We start from the raw sequence: 15596 nt of genomic DNA on the forward strand, positions 1-15596 counted from the left end.
CACCCGCAGATACTCAGGCGCTCGCGATACAAGTCCGCTTGATGATGAACACGTAAAGCGACGATACCGCGTTACGTTTCGATGGGCGAAGACCACCCGGAATGATCATTATATTGGGGCAGTGAGTGAAGGGGTCTGATGGAGAGACGCGGCCAGTGGATAGAAGATCCCGCCTGGAATAAAATGACGAACAGACGCATTCATTAGTCGATACGCACATTAACGATAAAGTGATTCGTGCCACCGGTAGTATAGAGCGTCTTTTTTAGTTTCGAAGACAAGAGCAAGCCAAATGCATTTACCAGTTGATTTTTTGTTACGACGAATCAATGAACTAAAACAGGAACATTTAAATTTAAAGCGATAAGCGCTTGTGTGGGGCTTCTATTGTTTCTGTAGGCTCAATGGTCTAGGGGTATGATTCTCGCTTTGGGTGCGAGAGGTCCCGGGTTCAAATCCCGGTTGAGCCCTCAATATTTTATAGCAAAGGAGGAGAAACTGTTGTGCAACCTTTCATTGGATGTTGGGCATTGTGAGGTCACACTACTTTATTGTGAGCAGCGTCTTCTGACCGTTGTGTCATCGCTTGTGTGAGGCTTCTATTGTTTCTGTAGGCTCAATGGTCTAGGGGTATGATTCTCGCTTTGGGTGCGAGAGGTCCCGGGTTCAAATCCCGGTTGATCTCTCAGTATTTTATAGCAAAGGAGGAGAAACTGTTGTGCAACCTTTCATTGGATGTTGGGCATTGTGAGGTCACACTACTTTATTGTGAGCAGCGTCTTCTGACCGTTGTGTCATCGCTTGTGTGAGGCTTCTATTGTTTCTGTAGGCTCAATGGTCTAGGGGTATGATTCTCGCTTTGGGTGCGAGAGGTCCCGGGTTCAAATCCCGGTTGAGCCCTCAATATTTTATAGCAAAGGAGGAGAAACTGTTGTGCAACCTTTCATTGGATGTTGGGCATTGTGAGGTCACACTACTTTATTGTGAGCAGCGTCTTCTGACCGTTGTGTCATCGCTTGTGTGAGGCTTCTATTGTTTCTGTAGGCTCAATGGTCTAGGGGTATGATTCTCGCTTTGGGTGCGAGAGGTCCCGGGTTCAAATCCCGGTTGATCTCTCAGTATTTTATAGCAAAGGAGGAGAAACTGTTGTGCAACCTTTCATTGGATGTTGGGCATTGTGAGGTCACACTACTTTATTGTGAGCAGCGTCTTCTGACCGTTGTGTCATCGCTTGTGTGAGGCTTCTATTGTTTCTGTAGGCTCAATGGTCTAGGGGTATGATTCTCGCTTTGGGTGCGAGAGGTCCCGGGTTCAAATCCCGGTTGAGCCCTCAATATTTTATAGCAAAGGAGGAGAAACTGTTGTGCAACCTTTCATTAGATGTTGGGCGTTGTGAGGTCACACTACTTTATTGTGAACAGAGTCATCTGACCGTTGTGTCATCGCTTGTGTGAGGCTTCTATTGTTTCTGTAGGCTCAATGGTCTAGGGGTATGATTCTCGCTTTGGGTGCGAGAGGTCCCAGGTTCAAATCCCGGTTGAGCCCTCAATATTTTATAGCAAAGGAGGAGAAACTGTTGTGCAACCTTTCATTGGATGTTGGGCATTGTGAGGTCACACTACTTTATTGTGAGCAGCGTCTTTGACCGTTGTGTCATCGCTTGTGTGAGGCTTCTATTGTTTCTGTAGGCTCAATGGTCTAGGGGTATGATTTTCGCTTCGGGTGCGAGAGGTCCCGGGTTCAAATCCCGGTTGAGCCCTCAGTATTTTGCAGCAAAGGAGGAGAAACTGTTGTGCAACCTTTCATTAGATGTTGGGCATTGTGAGGTCACACTACTTTATTGTGAACAGAGTCATCTGACCGTTGTGTCATCGCTTGTGTGAGGCTTCTATTGTTTCTGTAGGCTCAATGGTCTAGGGGTATGATTTTCGCTTTGGGTGCGAGAGGTCCCGGGTTCAAATCCCGGTTGAGCCCTCAGTATTTTATAGCAAAGGTCGAGATAATATTATCAAATTTGTCATGCTAGTTCTGTCATTACGATTTAGTTTAATACTACCATTAAAATTTAAGAATGACTTTATTTTATAGGTAACAAATTATCAGTTGAAATACGTTTATATAAGTTACGGTTTTGTTAACTTTTTTATCAATCATTTCTAGCACGTCCCCGGTAGAATTTTATGAAGCAAAATTTTCGCACACGTTTTGATGCAATCTTTATGACTTTGTGCATTAAACCGTATTACATTCCGGCATTTCCCTTTGGCTTGAGAACCACAGCAAAATAGCCCACTCATCGTGACTTAGCGCTAAACTCATTCAACCGGAATATTCCGAGATCTTTCAAGCAAGGGCGATCACATTGATCACTCATGCAAAATACGATCGTGATGGGTCAGCAGAAAACATATAGCAAACATTGAAGAAGGAAAAATAAAGGAAATTGCCAGCATACCAATGCTGCTGCTGACCCATCAACTGTTAAACCCAGCACGTCCTGTTGCAATCAGTTTCGCAACGAAGGGAAGATTGCAATCTTCATCGCATCCTTCGTCGGCTTGCCATCCTGCTATGCTTCTCATGTCCTTCCTTTTTTCTCAGTAAAAAAAACACATTGAATACCGCCATTTTGGTAGATTATTTTTCACACTTTCTGACCCGAAACGACCGAGCAGTCCAGATCGGGACCGATTGACGAGTGGGTTTGAAACGGCTTGTCGATAAGGCGGGGAAGTATTCGTTTTTTTTGCAGCCATCAATGCTAAAATTTGTGTTTGTTTGCTTTTTTATTAAGCCAAAAACATCAAAATCTTCCAAAATGTAGTGTTCTGTGAGAAAATTTGTTTTTATGTATTTGTTTCCTTTTTTCGTTGGTGATGTTGTTTCGTGTGTCTTGTTGCTAATTCATGATGATTCGCTCTAATACTTCGATCTCGTTTGCTGTTCGACGTTGGTGGTCCAAGTCAGTACACTTGATGGGTTGGTTGAGTTGTTAAAATGTTCTTAAGCGGTTATTTCTTATTTCTCACACTTTTTCTGGCTTGTTAAGGATGGCATGGAAACACAGCGTGAGAAAGAACGTTTATTGTCTTCACATACGATTAAAGTTATTTCTAAGTCATTTTAGCGAATTGATTTTGTACATTATTTAAAAAATACTGTACTGCATCTTTTATTATTTTGTGTAAATATCAACATGCATTAAAAGCCTTAAATTTTATATGTTAATTAATAACAAAATAAATTCAGCATTTTTTATTGCTCTTCAAACAATCATCTTCACATAAGGGTGTCAAAATTTTAACATTTCAAAGCAACTCAACACCGGTAGCCGATGGCAACGATCGCAATGCGATCGAAAACAAAAAAAAGTCACATTTACCCTAAGTGGTAGCTTGATTATTCAACTCAAACTACACTTCAACTTTTATTACCGGGCCTGATTATATACTCGGGCACAGTTGGTAGCTGGATACTGTGTTTCACACTTTTAAATTCTACTCAAGACATTCTTCTCCACTCCTCGTTATGTCCTCCCTGCGCTTTGCCAGAAATGATCATCTTAAAAAAAACTGAAAAAGAAAACTCACAAAAACCGGAAAGACCTCCCCAAAAATGGCCAATGATTGGCAATTGCAATTGAGCGCGTCGCAACGCGCCCCGAAAATCTATAAGATGGCGTTCGATGAGCTTTTCGAGCTGACGAAAGGATGACGGGTGATGGGATGGATAAAAACATACATTCAACACTTAACCGTGACCGCGTACCGCTACCAAACCACGAAACCCATCATGGGGACGGGACAGGATGGGGATGATGATGTTGATGATGCCGCGATGGAGTCACAGTTTGATGGATCACCGGGTAAAGGGACGACGCTTCTCGCGGTGCTGTGTCCACGCGTTAAAGTCGTAACGTTTGGCCACGGTTTACGGCCATTTTGTAATGATAACGCTTTGATGTATGCCGCCGTACGCATTTTGGGTGGTTTCGACGGGATGGATGTGTTTTCAGCTCGAGGCGCTTCGGTGGCGTAAAAGCGCCACACGCATTGGCATGCCATGACGGAAATAAAATGCTGGCGGATCATGGAGAGATTTTAAAAAGGTGAGCACACGAGAGATCGTGAGAGAGAGAATTATGGGGAAGATTTCGAGTTGTGCGGATGGATCGATGGATTTGTTGGATGAGTGAATTGATGTTGCGTGGTGAAATGGAGGAATTTGAATGTTTTCGATTGTATTTGTATTGCTTTTTAAAAATATAATTTGCATTCTAATTCTCTTATGAACAATAAAATATTTCTACCAACGCCTGTTCGTATGCAATCGCATACTTAAGCAGCTCTAAATTACATAAACCCAATGCTTCCCGATATTCATTTTTATTTTTATAATTAATTATGACGGTCCAGTGCGGTATTGTCAACACCGCTTGTGTTGAATAAATGTTATAATTCTATTGATAAGGCATTTCCTCCTTATTCTTTGCCTTATCCCGGGCATACTCGGTTAAACTCCCGATATTAATTTTCTGGTTTAATTTTATCAAATAGAATTTCGTTATTTTTGAAGTAAACTTTTAATTGTAGGGTACAATTTCAAGTCACACACATTTAAATTTCCAATGAACTTCCTCCACCATCAAAGCTGGTGGTCATTTGTGCTCAATGCAGTTGGGTGGATCGTAAAATTTGCAGCCCGCAATGAAACACGATTCGTCGCCGGCCAGACATCGATAGGAGGTGTGAAATAAAACGCCACACCATCCATCTGTGCGTCGCCTAAGTGCATAAACTCACCAAATCTTAAGCCTGGATCAGCAGATGATCGTAAAACACACACCGTCGACGAGGGATGCAGCGGACTTGAGACAGAAGTGTTAAAAAAAAAGATTTTCTTTAACTTCGTGCAACCATAAAAGAAACACTACAACCGAAAATCTCCATCCTATCGTGAGACATGGGTTTGGTGGTTGTATCGACATAAAATGCGCATGTTATTTAAAAGGTCGAACCCATAAGTTTCGTCCAGCCAGCAAACTCCCATGGGTAAAGATTATGCAAGTCAGATTGGCTCCGCTGGCAGGAATGAACAGTTTTGATGAAAGATGTTGGCAATATTTATAGCCAAAGGTGAGACGGGAAAGCGTTGGATGATTTGCATATCGGGATCGGGCTGAATCTAGCAAAAGAGCAGTCCAGTAATGGGTATCCGATCGTTCACAATTGATGGTTAATTTGTTAAATGTGCTTATGGTTACGATTATGGTTAAATATCAGCTATTTCACAGTTTCTAGGTAGTGAATTGATTTGACTTTTCTTCTCAATTATTTAATAGTTGTATTTATCTACTCATTTTGCATATAATTTGGTGACAAATAATGAGACTGGGAAAAATCATCCAACATCTGGGTAGATTGAAGTAGAGTAATTTAAACCTTTATCTTGTACCAACTAAAGCCTGGTTAGCAAACTAAATTGGCCATATTTGGACATGGTTTTGGACAACTTTTGAAATTAATAACGTTTTTGCAAGATTGTACATACTTCGGATCGAATATTTACTTTTTCCTTGCGTTTTTGAACATCCTAATCAAATTGGTGCCTAACATTTGCAGAGGCTTACTTCACAATATGCATCGATGTAATATCAAAATATCTAATTATTACAACACATCGGACATCAACAGTTGATTAAAAAAAACAGTGAAATAACACCAGCAAAGGGCATGAAAATTCCCACAATAATCTCACTTCACTCAATAACTTCCCATTGTGTTTACACGCAGCAAACAGTAGAATGGGCAAACAGAAAATAGGAAGCTTCAAACAAACATTTTCCTAAGCCACTTGTCGGATAATTCGCTGCGTTATGCCGGTAGTTTGTTTGCCGGCGGTAGCAAATATTTGCTGGGAAAGAAAAAAAAAGCCTAAACAGAAGAAGTTTTAACGAGTGGAAATAGGCAAGAAGACTGGCAGACAGTTGACAGTTGACTTTGTCCAATGGGACAATGTATGGGGAAAGTGTGTGCTCGTGTTTAATGTAGTTGCCACAGTTGTTGCTGTCCCAGACTCTCGAAAAAAAGGGGAACCAAAGGATAAATAAGAAAACAATCAATCACTTCGATGGGCAATGGGTATATCCCGCTCTATAATGGCAAGCGATGATGACCTTCCGAAGTGAAATCGCGACTCCCTGCAACGTCGCTTCGGGCCGACCTTCGACGTCTACCGTCGTCTATTTATTTGCCGCAACCAGGCGAACTCATCTGCATGCCATCATAATTTCCTTCTTTCCTTCTTAAACCGATATCCTGGGCGGTGCGTGTCGACAGAGTGCCGCGCAAAAAAAAACCCCGGGAGATGGGAGCAGTTCCTCACGTCTAGACGATATTCGCGACTCACGCCTAATGGATGTGCATGTCTACCTACCGCAGCGCAGGATACAAACTGCACCGACATGGTGCAGTGGGTGCGGCTCGCGATCTCATATATTACTGCATCATCCAACAGTACGTCCGTGGTTGCCATCAATTTACCTCCCGCGGGTTGCATTGCGGATGCGCCCTCTAGCGAAGGCGAAGGTGAATTATAACCTACATATGGGGCGCCTGGGACCTTTGTCGTACGGTACGGCGTCTAGAGGGCTTGTACGGCACCCCTTGTGCAGGAGGAACTCCCGCAGATCCCGTCGGTGGCAACACGGATGACAGTTCGATCGATCTTTGGAGAAGAGAAAGAGAGATAGAGCGCGATCCTTACTGCACTAAGCCACGCAGAAGCTCCGGAGGACGTTATAGCCAGGGTCTTTATTAGACGCTGTCAGCACATCTCGGCGGGTCACTCTTTACCGCCCACCGCGACCGGTTTGCCATTGCGTCAGTCTGCGAGCGAAATTGTGCATATTCATTAACGTAAACTAATTAATTGCGTATCCAAACGATAAATAAAGGGATTATTATTGTCTGGTTCGTTGGCGCGGGTTTTGTTCGCGTTCCTTCAGGATCCCGCTCCCGAAGTCATCGGCCCTGGCAAAGAGACAAGGCCTTGCACGTGTGTGTGTGTGTGTGTGTGTGGGGGGTCCGTTCTTTCTTCCCAGGTGGTTGTTGTACCTTCTCTCTCCCTCTCCCGATCCTCACCGTAGGTTGATGGCAAGCTACCGAAAGGCCAAAAATCCAAACAAAAACTAAGCTCTTACATAAACATCCGTTGAAAATGGTCGGTCGATGAAGTACGGGCGTCACTGCACATGAGTTGCCGAGACTTGGGCAGTCGTCTTCAAATGAAGCAAAACCTAAAAGGGAAACATTGGAACAAAAACAATCATCAGGCGGGGGATTAATCCACCGGCACGGTACGACAGAAGAAACAGCAACAGGAGCAGGCAACTGGGCGTAAATCCGGTAGGCATTGGGCACTGTCAGCGCTCGTTTTCCTTGGCGAAGGCTGCGCGCGCGAAGTTTGGAATACGGTTGTCAACGAGCTTCATACGAGCTCCACCACCGCCGCTCCCAGCGCCTCGATTCTGCCCGTGTATGGTTGCTTGTGCCACTTCCTTCTTCCTTCTTTCCGGTACCGCCAGTACCACCAGCACGTAAGTAGAGACTTCTGCAACGCCTGGCGGGCGCGAGTTTACCAAAGATGACAAGTTTATTATTCTTCGTGCAAACATGCCTTGATGGAGGCTAGTTGGACGGGGTTTGTTGGGCGGCAGGAATTGGGTTTGAGTTTTATTGCCCTTACTCACGAGCCTTTTTAGTGGTAGAAATTTATGGTAATGAGGTTTTGAGGGGATTACACGTTCAGGGGTTTTGAGAGATTGTTTCTTTTTTTAGCTAATGTGCTGACAATCGGTTTAGAAATAAATTAATTAAAATATAAGTTAAATTATAAATAGTTAACATCAAAACTGCATTGAAAAGTATAATTTGCAATAATCAAAACTATTTGTGATTGATTCAGGAGCATGGTTTGATTGATCCAGTATGGTTTATTTGATGGCATGTCTTTAAATCCAGCGCCATTGAAGGCATGCGGCAAATTTGCGTTAATTCTTTTGCTAATAGCGCAACAAACACGGATGTTGGTGATGTTTGATGATTGTACATAAGACGCCCAGTGAAGAACGGCGTCTTATGTACAATTATTTTGTGCCGTCATTACTACAAAGCAAAGGAAAGCTAAAATTTTTCGAGTACAAGAAGATTATCGATCGAGTCAACTAAATAGACAATTATTCTTTAATTGAAAAAAGATGAAGGAGTAACGACTGACTTACAATACCTAATACTACTAATATTATTAATATATCTTTCGCAAATCGTCAAAAGTCTTTCACAACTCACTGAAAAGAGATATACGGTTTTATCCTTTTGTGACAATAAAAATGATGTAAGTTCCATATTCTGTAATATTTTTTCTTCATGCGCCAAAAATGTTTTGACCTGGTGGTCGGTCCACCGCTCAGTAGTCAGTGGTTTAATAGTTGACAATATACTGTCAAAATCTAAGAGCGCTATCTCTTGATTTACAGTAGCTAGGACTAGAGCGGCAAAAGCTGTCCCGTGGCCCTAGAAAAATCCAACCGTTTTGTCACATTTGTCGGCTGGATACGATCGGGCAAATATCTATCAGATTCTTCAGACATTCTGAAGAAGTGAAAGTTTATAGAATAGATGCCTAGATCTGGCCTGGATTGCTGCGGTTTACAAGAATTGAAAACAACGTCACATTCCGTTTTATTTTCTCCAGGGAATTGACTAATGCGATTTGTAGTACAAGGAGCCTCCCAAGAAGACCACCTTCCCCCGTAGTGAGGACTGACTACGTGGTACAGGCAAGTCTTGACGCCTCCCAAGAGTTGCTACAAGCATTAAAAAACACAACAAAGATGACGAAGTGGTGTTATTATCTACTCAAAGCGAACGCTGGAATAAAGGAGTGTTTGAGCGATTCCGGGGGTTTCCCAAGTAGCCATCCTAAGTGTGTCCCCTGTACCGGCCGTTTGCAAAATTCTAGATCAATTTGAAGAAGAAATTCTATATAAATAATTGCATGCCAAAAGTCATGGATTAATTGATAAAATAGGCGATCGTTTGACAGTAAAAAGGCCGAAAAAAATTTTTTTTTGACACTTATTAATTAAGTACCGGAAAAAGGTCGCAAGATAACGAAGCGAAGATTGGATATTTTCTCCTTAAGTTGAAGATTTTTGAAAGAAAAGAATTATATTGGTCATTGGTTGGATTTACCATGCATCTGAAAAAGTCGCTTTATAAAATCATGCATCTTAAAGATACATAATTTGAAGATAACTTTTCTCCCTGATTTGAAGAATATCCTGTGAGGTCATGACTGTACTAAATATCCTACAACAGATCCTTGCTCTCATAACTCACGATTAAATGCTAAGATAAGGATCCGAAAATCTGTTCTAAAAAAGCTGCAACTCTCATAATCGTATGATTTACTACTCACTGTCTTTCAGTTCTCAGCCCATTAAAATGTTTCGCCATTACAACACGTCCATAGTAAACAGGCCTTACCACCACGAACAGCATGGTACCCGATCGTTAGAAGATCAGGTGTTTCATTATACGTCATGCCCGACACTAATCTTATCTCGCCCGATAGTCACACTGATTGGGTCGTAAAGTTTTGCTCCACTCGCGGCACAAATCAATAACCGTCAGATTATCGTTAGTGGCTGCAATTCGCAATTCGTGCAGTGCGGTTGAAGCCAATCGTATGAAAGTGCAGGCACGGCACCGGCTAGAAAGGCAACGGCACACGATTGCAATGTAAATTAGTAGCTCTGACGGCCAGCCTGACTGCCAGATTCAAGTGCAGAGGCGTGGACCGTACCAGGTCCACGGTCTATCTTTCTCGCGTGCACAACCTGCTCACCTGCCAGCTACCGAAATGTTGAGCGCTGGAATGAATTTATTATACCCAGGCAACAACACCCAGCACATACACACACTGCCGGCACGGCAGCAGACGACCAGAAGCAGCAACGGGTACTTTAGGTGGCCCTTCACCGAGTGGCCGCAGGTGCAATAAAATAAACACTCGTAAAACGAAAATTCTTCCAACCGCGATGAAGGAGCAAACAGGGTGAAGCGAAAACGGCTAGCGACAAAAAGGGGCAACAAAAACAACACTACACTACACTGGCAATAGCTTGATGGAGCTGTTTGCTTAGGGTTTGCCTTTTTTTAGATTTCATCCGGTGCTACCGGAGTTTCCGTGCGCGGACAGTCAGCTGCACGGGAGGCTATTCCTTTTTTTTCACTCTTGATTTTTATGCTTGCCACCGCGAGTGTGTGTGTGTTCCTTTTCGTACGTAATGAATGTGCTAATGTCCTGCAAACCGGACCACTCGACTTACCAGTTCTTTGCCAGAGCTTGAAACATTAGCTACCGGTCTTACCTGATCGTTGGGATGGTGTTGTGTATTATTTGAAGCATTCATTTTTAACCCTTGAAGGGAAATTGATATATGATATTGTAGAAAAATAATGCTTTGATTTATGTATCATTTAGTTTTTTAGTTTTTATCAAAAGATGTTTAAAATTGTGTTTTTATGATTTTTTTATATTTTTGGTAATGTAAACATGGATTCTGATCGAAATTGAATTCTCTTAGCTCCATTCCAGAGGAAGATGGCTCCGTAAGTTTGGAAGGATATTGGAGGATCCGCTATGCAGGCAAAGTATACTACAAAAAAAAGGAATGACTCAAAAGCTCTATCAACAAACCAACTAACTTAGTTTCTAGGATAAAAATAAAAGCAAAGTAGTTTTAAACAGCAGAATATTCCGCTTCGAAGGGTAATTTTTAACTAATCGCATACCGCGAACGGCTCTACTAACTTTCCCACCGTTATTACGCTTATCCTCAGTGTGTAAGGAGTCCCTTACGCTAAAGTGACAAGCTCGATTAGCTGTACAGTACAGATATATCATCGATTAAGACTTGCCAGTCTACGACGGACTAGTCATGTCATGAGAATGGCACCGGGCAACCCAGCTCGTAAATTATTTTTTGGCCTTTCACATGGAAAAAGGAGATGTGGTTGGTCCAAGTTGAAGTAGAGTCCAGATCCAGTGTGATCAGAGTTGATGTAGAGTGACGACCATCCAAGATCATCTGATGGCCTACTAGTCTTGCTGATACTACGTACTTGGGTAGTCGTCCCTGGCCCCTGCCGTGTGAAGACTGGCTCCATTATCGCCTCACCACAGGGCCACCGCCGTTGAATTAAGTTAAAAAGATAATTAGACGAGTTGAAGAATTATTCTTCAAAACAAGTTTTTGAAAATTTGAACCTCATTTTTACATCTGTCTTTATACTTTACAATCAAATAAATTGTACTAAGGAAACTGTTTTGAGCTCGAAGGGTTAACAACTTTACAGCCCTTTTTCAAGGACCATTCTGCTACAGATTTTTTTTTCTCCGACAATAAAAAGGATCCTCACCTTCGCGGTCGATCGAACCTTTCCACAGCACATCAGGCTCCAGCGTATTTCGGTTGAAAGCCGGAATATTTGCTTTTCATTCACCAAAACCACCCAACCCGTCGTACCATTGCCGCTGTCATAAACCGTTGCTACCGGCTTTTACATTTGTTTTGATGATAATATTTCCAAACGAATAGAACCAACATGGACCTGTTCAAATCATCCGTGATCGTAGACAAATAGCGAACCGAACGAATTCTTAAAGACCCATCCGCCCCGATTGATACTAGCGGGATGCCGTCCCCTGCTGTCGGTCGCGCGATGAAGGACCTGCGCAGGACCAAGTGCAGGAGACACGCCGCAAGAGCGGAAACAAAATACATTAATTAATTCCCATAATCTCTCAACCATTACGACCCCGGGACCGATCTTAGTAATACACCCATGCCCGCTGTCTGGATTCAGAACTTGAACAAACCAAATAAAAAAAAACACACACAGCTTGGCCGTCGTCTCGTCCACCGCTTTTTGAATCATTTCTTTTAAATGTGTTCTGTACATTTTTTTTCTTTTGCTGGTCCTCCAAAGCGCTTCCAAAATCACTTTATGCTTGCGGCCGAATCGTTCCCGTTTGTTTTATGATGATAACGACGACGACGGTCAAGACGACGATGATGATGTTGTTCTTCTTGTTGATGATGACGATTATCGAACATCGGAGCAGCTTCGGGAGATAATTTGGTTTGGAATATATTAATTAAAACCAACAAATACCGGGAGCTCGGTGGAGAATCTTTTTTCACATTAAAGCCAACCCGGGGGTAAAAATGAGTTCCAAAAAAAAAAAATACGCTAAGAAAACCCACTTATACGCCACGGCCTTTACCTTGGGGTTTGGGGTTTTTTTTTGTTGTTGCTTCGCCTTTTTCTGTCCCAATCCGAATGCTAACGTCCGAATAAGAAGATTGTTAATTTTAGTGGTTTTATGTACGTTTTATATGCTTTCTTTTTATTTGCATTCGAAGTACGCTTCCGCGATTGGAACCTCCATTGAATACACGCACTGCTTTACTGCATTTGGCACCGATTGGGGTTGTGGCATTTGAGCAGTTTTTTTTTTTTGAACCTGCGACCAAAAAACCATCCCCTTTTTAATGACAAGTTTTACGACGAGACGAGGCTTAATTTTCAGACCATCAGTGATAGCCGATTCGCGTCACAAATAAAAGTCTCATTAAATTGAGATTACATTTATAAGAACGTGTCACTCGGGTTCGGTGGTAATGGTCCTTCAGGATAGGACGGTAAGTAGTACGAGGGTAAAGTTTGCGATATTTTATGGCCACTCGTAAAAAAAGTACACTTATAAACTTAAGACACAGTTTACTACGATTTTCCCCCACACAATCCAGCTGCGTGTGATCGTGAAGATCATGTAACCGGGAAGGATTATCTGTAATAAATAATTGAAATACAATTTTATTTGTCCTCTTTCCATCAATTCGACAGCTAAGATTAAACTATCATCCATTACATTCGATTCAACATTCGCTGGTGTCATGGTTCGGGTGCGCGCTTGCTACGGAATTCATTACACCTCAATTTGGTGCGTGCTGGTGGGAGATAGAAACGCCGGGAATGGTTTGTCGATTCAGTCGTCAACCATTCCGGCCACCATTACAGCATTGACCACCGGCGTGGAATTCTAAATGTAGCGCCTACAGTCCCGATCTGGTCGTCCTAATCGAATCAGGTGATTAACGTCATTTCGTGATCGCACCATCAACACCCCGATCGGTGAGGTACGTGGTAACGATCGGCGATTTGTATCGAATTGGATAGCGCTGGAGCAGAAAACGTCGCGGATTCATTGATGGATTGGTTTTGGGCTGATGGTAGAAGAGAGAGCTTTGTACACTGAGCACACACACTCACGTACAAGATGGTGATTTGGGTGTGGCCCTTCCAGGAGGTCTCAGCACTGATGAGTAAGCCATTCAAATGGAGTTGGTGAAAAAACGGGGTAGAGTGTGGGTAAAAGAAATGACATTAGTGCGTATAATGACAGAAGGAACCGAGATTGCTTCAACCATGTTATATATCTGTAGTATAATTGGGTATTAGAAACCGAAGAATGAGACGGCAATCATGCCGTAAAAAATGTTTAATCCCGATGGCGGTTCTGTTCTGTTGTCTGGTAAATAATTTGTAAAGATTTTGGAAGTTTTTTCTTCATACAATAATTAATTTTTAGAACAAATATGACGAAGTTGTGGAAATCATCATTTTTAAGCATCTTCTTCCTTTTCTTCTTCTTTATCTTCTTCTTCTTTTTGGCTTTACGACCTGCTAGGTCATGCCGGCCATCGAATGGCGTACTAGGACTTGCTGATGCCAAATAGTTGGAAAGTTAGTCCTCACTACGGGGCAACAGTCCGGGTGAGATTTGAATCCCGGTCCTGCCACCTTAGGGCCAACGGGTCTGAGCAAACGCTTTAAAAATTCACATTTAATCTTAGAATTCTCGCAATGCTCAAAATCTTTCCAGCGAATTTTTATTGGGAAACAGATTTTCAGCACTATCTTCCCGTCTTTAGATCACACACAGCGACAGCCAATAAAAAAAGACCACCGGCTATAGAAAATGAGCTAGTGAAGCTAAATTTCAACGAACCTGCTTAATCATATTTTGTAAAAGTAAATTGAACATTTTAGAAACGCACTCAATCAATCAATCAATCAGTGGCTGAATCATGAAATTAATTATTATTATTTTATTATTACGCAATTCATGGTGTATATTTGGACAAAAACAAAGCTGTCACAGATAGTTCAGTTGCTGTTAATCATTCGGCCAAAATTTGGTAAAGTTATTCCTAGTAGAAGTATCAAAATTAGCTTTATGAAAAGCGGACATAAAATTGGTCTTATATTATTGGTGGTCATTGTATATTTTTTGTCTTTTTTATTCATAGAAGCTTCGGAGACTCTGAGACTACATTAGAATCTCTGTATAATTATTTGTTCTCAAGGACGCCAAAGTTTAATTTTACATAAATTTCGTTGATCGTTGGTTGGATCATTCGTTTCTTTGATGATGTAAACATTTTTGTATTAGAGTCTGGTCCGAAAATAATAGAACAAATATACTCGTCATATCCTAACAAATTCTCATGACATCGACGAATAGGAACATTGGGACGTGACTTTACACAATTTTTTTTGTCGTACTCCGATGGCTATACATAGATTTCGTATTACGTAGAAAAGTCATTGCAATCCGATGGCTATAGATTTCCTATTGCGTAGAAAAATCTTCTATCCAAGGATATCGCGCATCGGCACTGCCGGGGATCTTCCTGATGCCCGGACAGCTGCTAAGAGTCCGGGTTTAGCCGTATCGAATTCCACACTGTTGGCGGAATACGTGAGTTAGATGCTACTGTAGCTTTCGGACTCGTGCGTGCGAATGGAGTACACCAAAAGGAGTTATCTCGGGAGACAGTGCCGAGTCTCCGAAGTGCGATGCTCCTAAGAGACACTAAACAGAGAACATGAAGAACACAAGGATAAATGGCAGCAACACCATCAACCGAGCTCACCCATAATAAAGTGCACTTCAACTGAGGGAAAAGGAAATGTGTTAAATCCTTTATACGCAAAGCGATACTGAGTGTTAAAGCAACAATTTGAAAAATTGTAAGTCAAGTACTTTCATTCCAACTCGTGAGAACTCTCAAGGGTGATCAAAGTCTCTAGAATCAACCTCGCTGCCCGACATAAATCTAAATATTCTTCTTGGAGCGTTTCTAACATCAAATAATTACTTTTTTTCAACCACACTGACTCGACACCACCCGTTTTAATTTTTTTTTTTCAAGATACCCTATCGTCCCTATGCAAGTGTCGATCGTTAAAACTATCATGAGAAAACCGATCCGGAACTTTATAAGAGGACAGAATACTTTTTTTGTGCTTGTTTCATTTTCCATGAAAACTCCAATGGAAACGAATCAAGACGAGACGAAACTAAAACCCATGATGCTCTCACATGACCACCATAATACGGATTGGACACGGTCCAGAAGTTACATCTTTACAGCCAGTCCAGTGGAAAGGTAACGTCAA

General features: G+C 42.0%; 8 non-coding genes across 8 annotated transcripts; all 8 read left to right on the forward strand.

Annotated features, from left to right (window-relative positions):
* The first annotated feature begins 398 nt into the window (after positions 1-398).
* On the forward strand, positions 399-470 carry Trnap-ugg (transfer RNA proline (anticodon UGG)). Its single transcript has one exon. It is a non-coding gene; the product is annotated as a tRNA-Pro (tRNA).
* Positions 471-613: 143 nt separating this feature from the next.
* Positions 614-685, forward strand: Trnap-ugg (transfer RNA proline (anticodon UGG)). The gene has a single exon. It is a non-coding gene; the product is annotated as a tRNA-Pro (tRNA).
* Positions 686-828: 143 nt separating this feature from the next.
* Trnap-ugg (transfer RNA proline (anticodon UGG)) lies at positions 829-900 on the forward strand. Its single transcript has one exon. It is a non-coding gene; the product is annotated as a tRNA-Pro (tRNA).
* A 143-nt stretch (positions 901-1043) lies between these two features.
* Trnap-ugg (transfer RNA proline (anticodon UGG)) lies at positions 1044-1115 on the forward strand. The gene has a single exon. It is a non-coding gene; the product is annotated as a tRNA-Pro (tRNA).
* Positions 1116-1258: 143 nt separating this feature from the next.
* On the forward strand, positions 1259-1330 carry Trnap-ugg (transfer RNA proline (anticodon UGG)). The gene has a single exon. It is a non-coding gene; the product is annotated as a tRNA-Pro (tRNA).
* A 143-nt stretch (positions 1331-1473) lies between these two features.
* On the forward strand, positions 1474-1545 carry Trnap-ugg (transfer RNA proline (anticodon UGG)). The gene has a single exon. It is a non-coding gene; the product is annotated as a tRNA-Pro (tRNA).
* A 142-nt stretch (positions 1546-1687) lies between these two features.
* On the forward strand, positions 1688-1759 carry Trnap-cgg (transfer RNA proline (anticodon CGG)). The gene has a single exon. It is a non-coding gene; the product is annotated as a tRNA-Pro (tRNA).
* Positions 1760-1902: 143 nt separating this feature from the next.
* Positions 1903-1974, forward strand: Trnap-ugg (transfer RNA proline (anticodon UGG)). The gene has a single exon. It is a non-coding gene; the product is annotated as a tRNA-Pro (tRNA).
* The last annotated feature ends 13622 nt before the right edge of the window (positions 1975-15596 follow it).

Source organism: Anopheles maculipalpis, chromosome 2RL (genome assembly GCF_943734695.1).
Source record: "Anopheles maculipalpis chromosome 2RL, idAnoMacuDA_375_x, whole genome shotgun sequence".
NCBI lineage: Eukaryota > Metazoa > Arthropoda > Insecta > Diptera > Culicidae > Anopheles > Anopheles maculipalpis.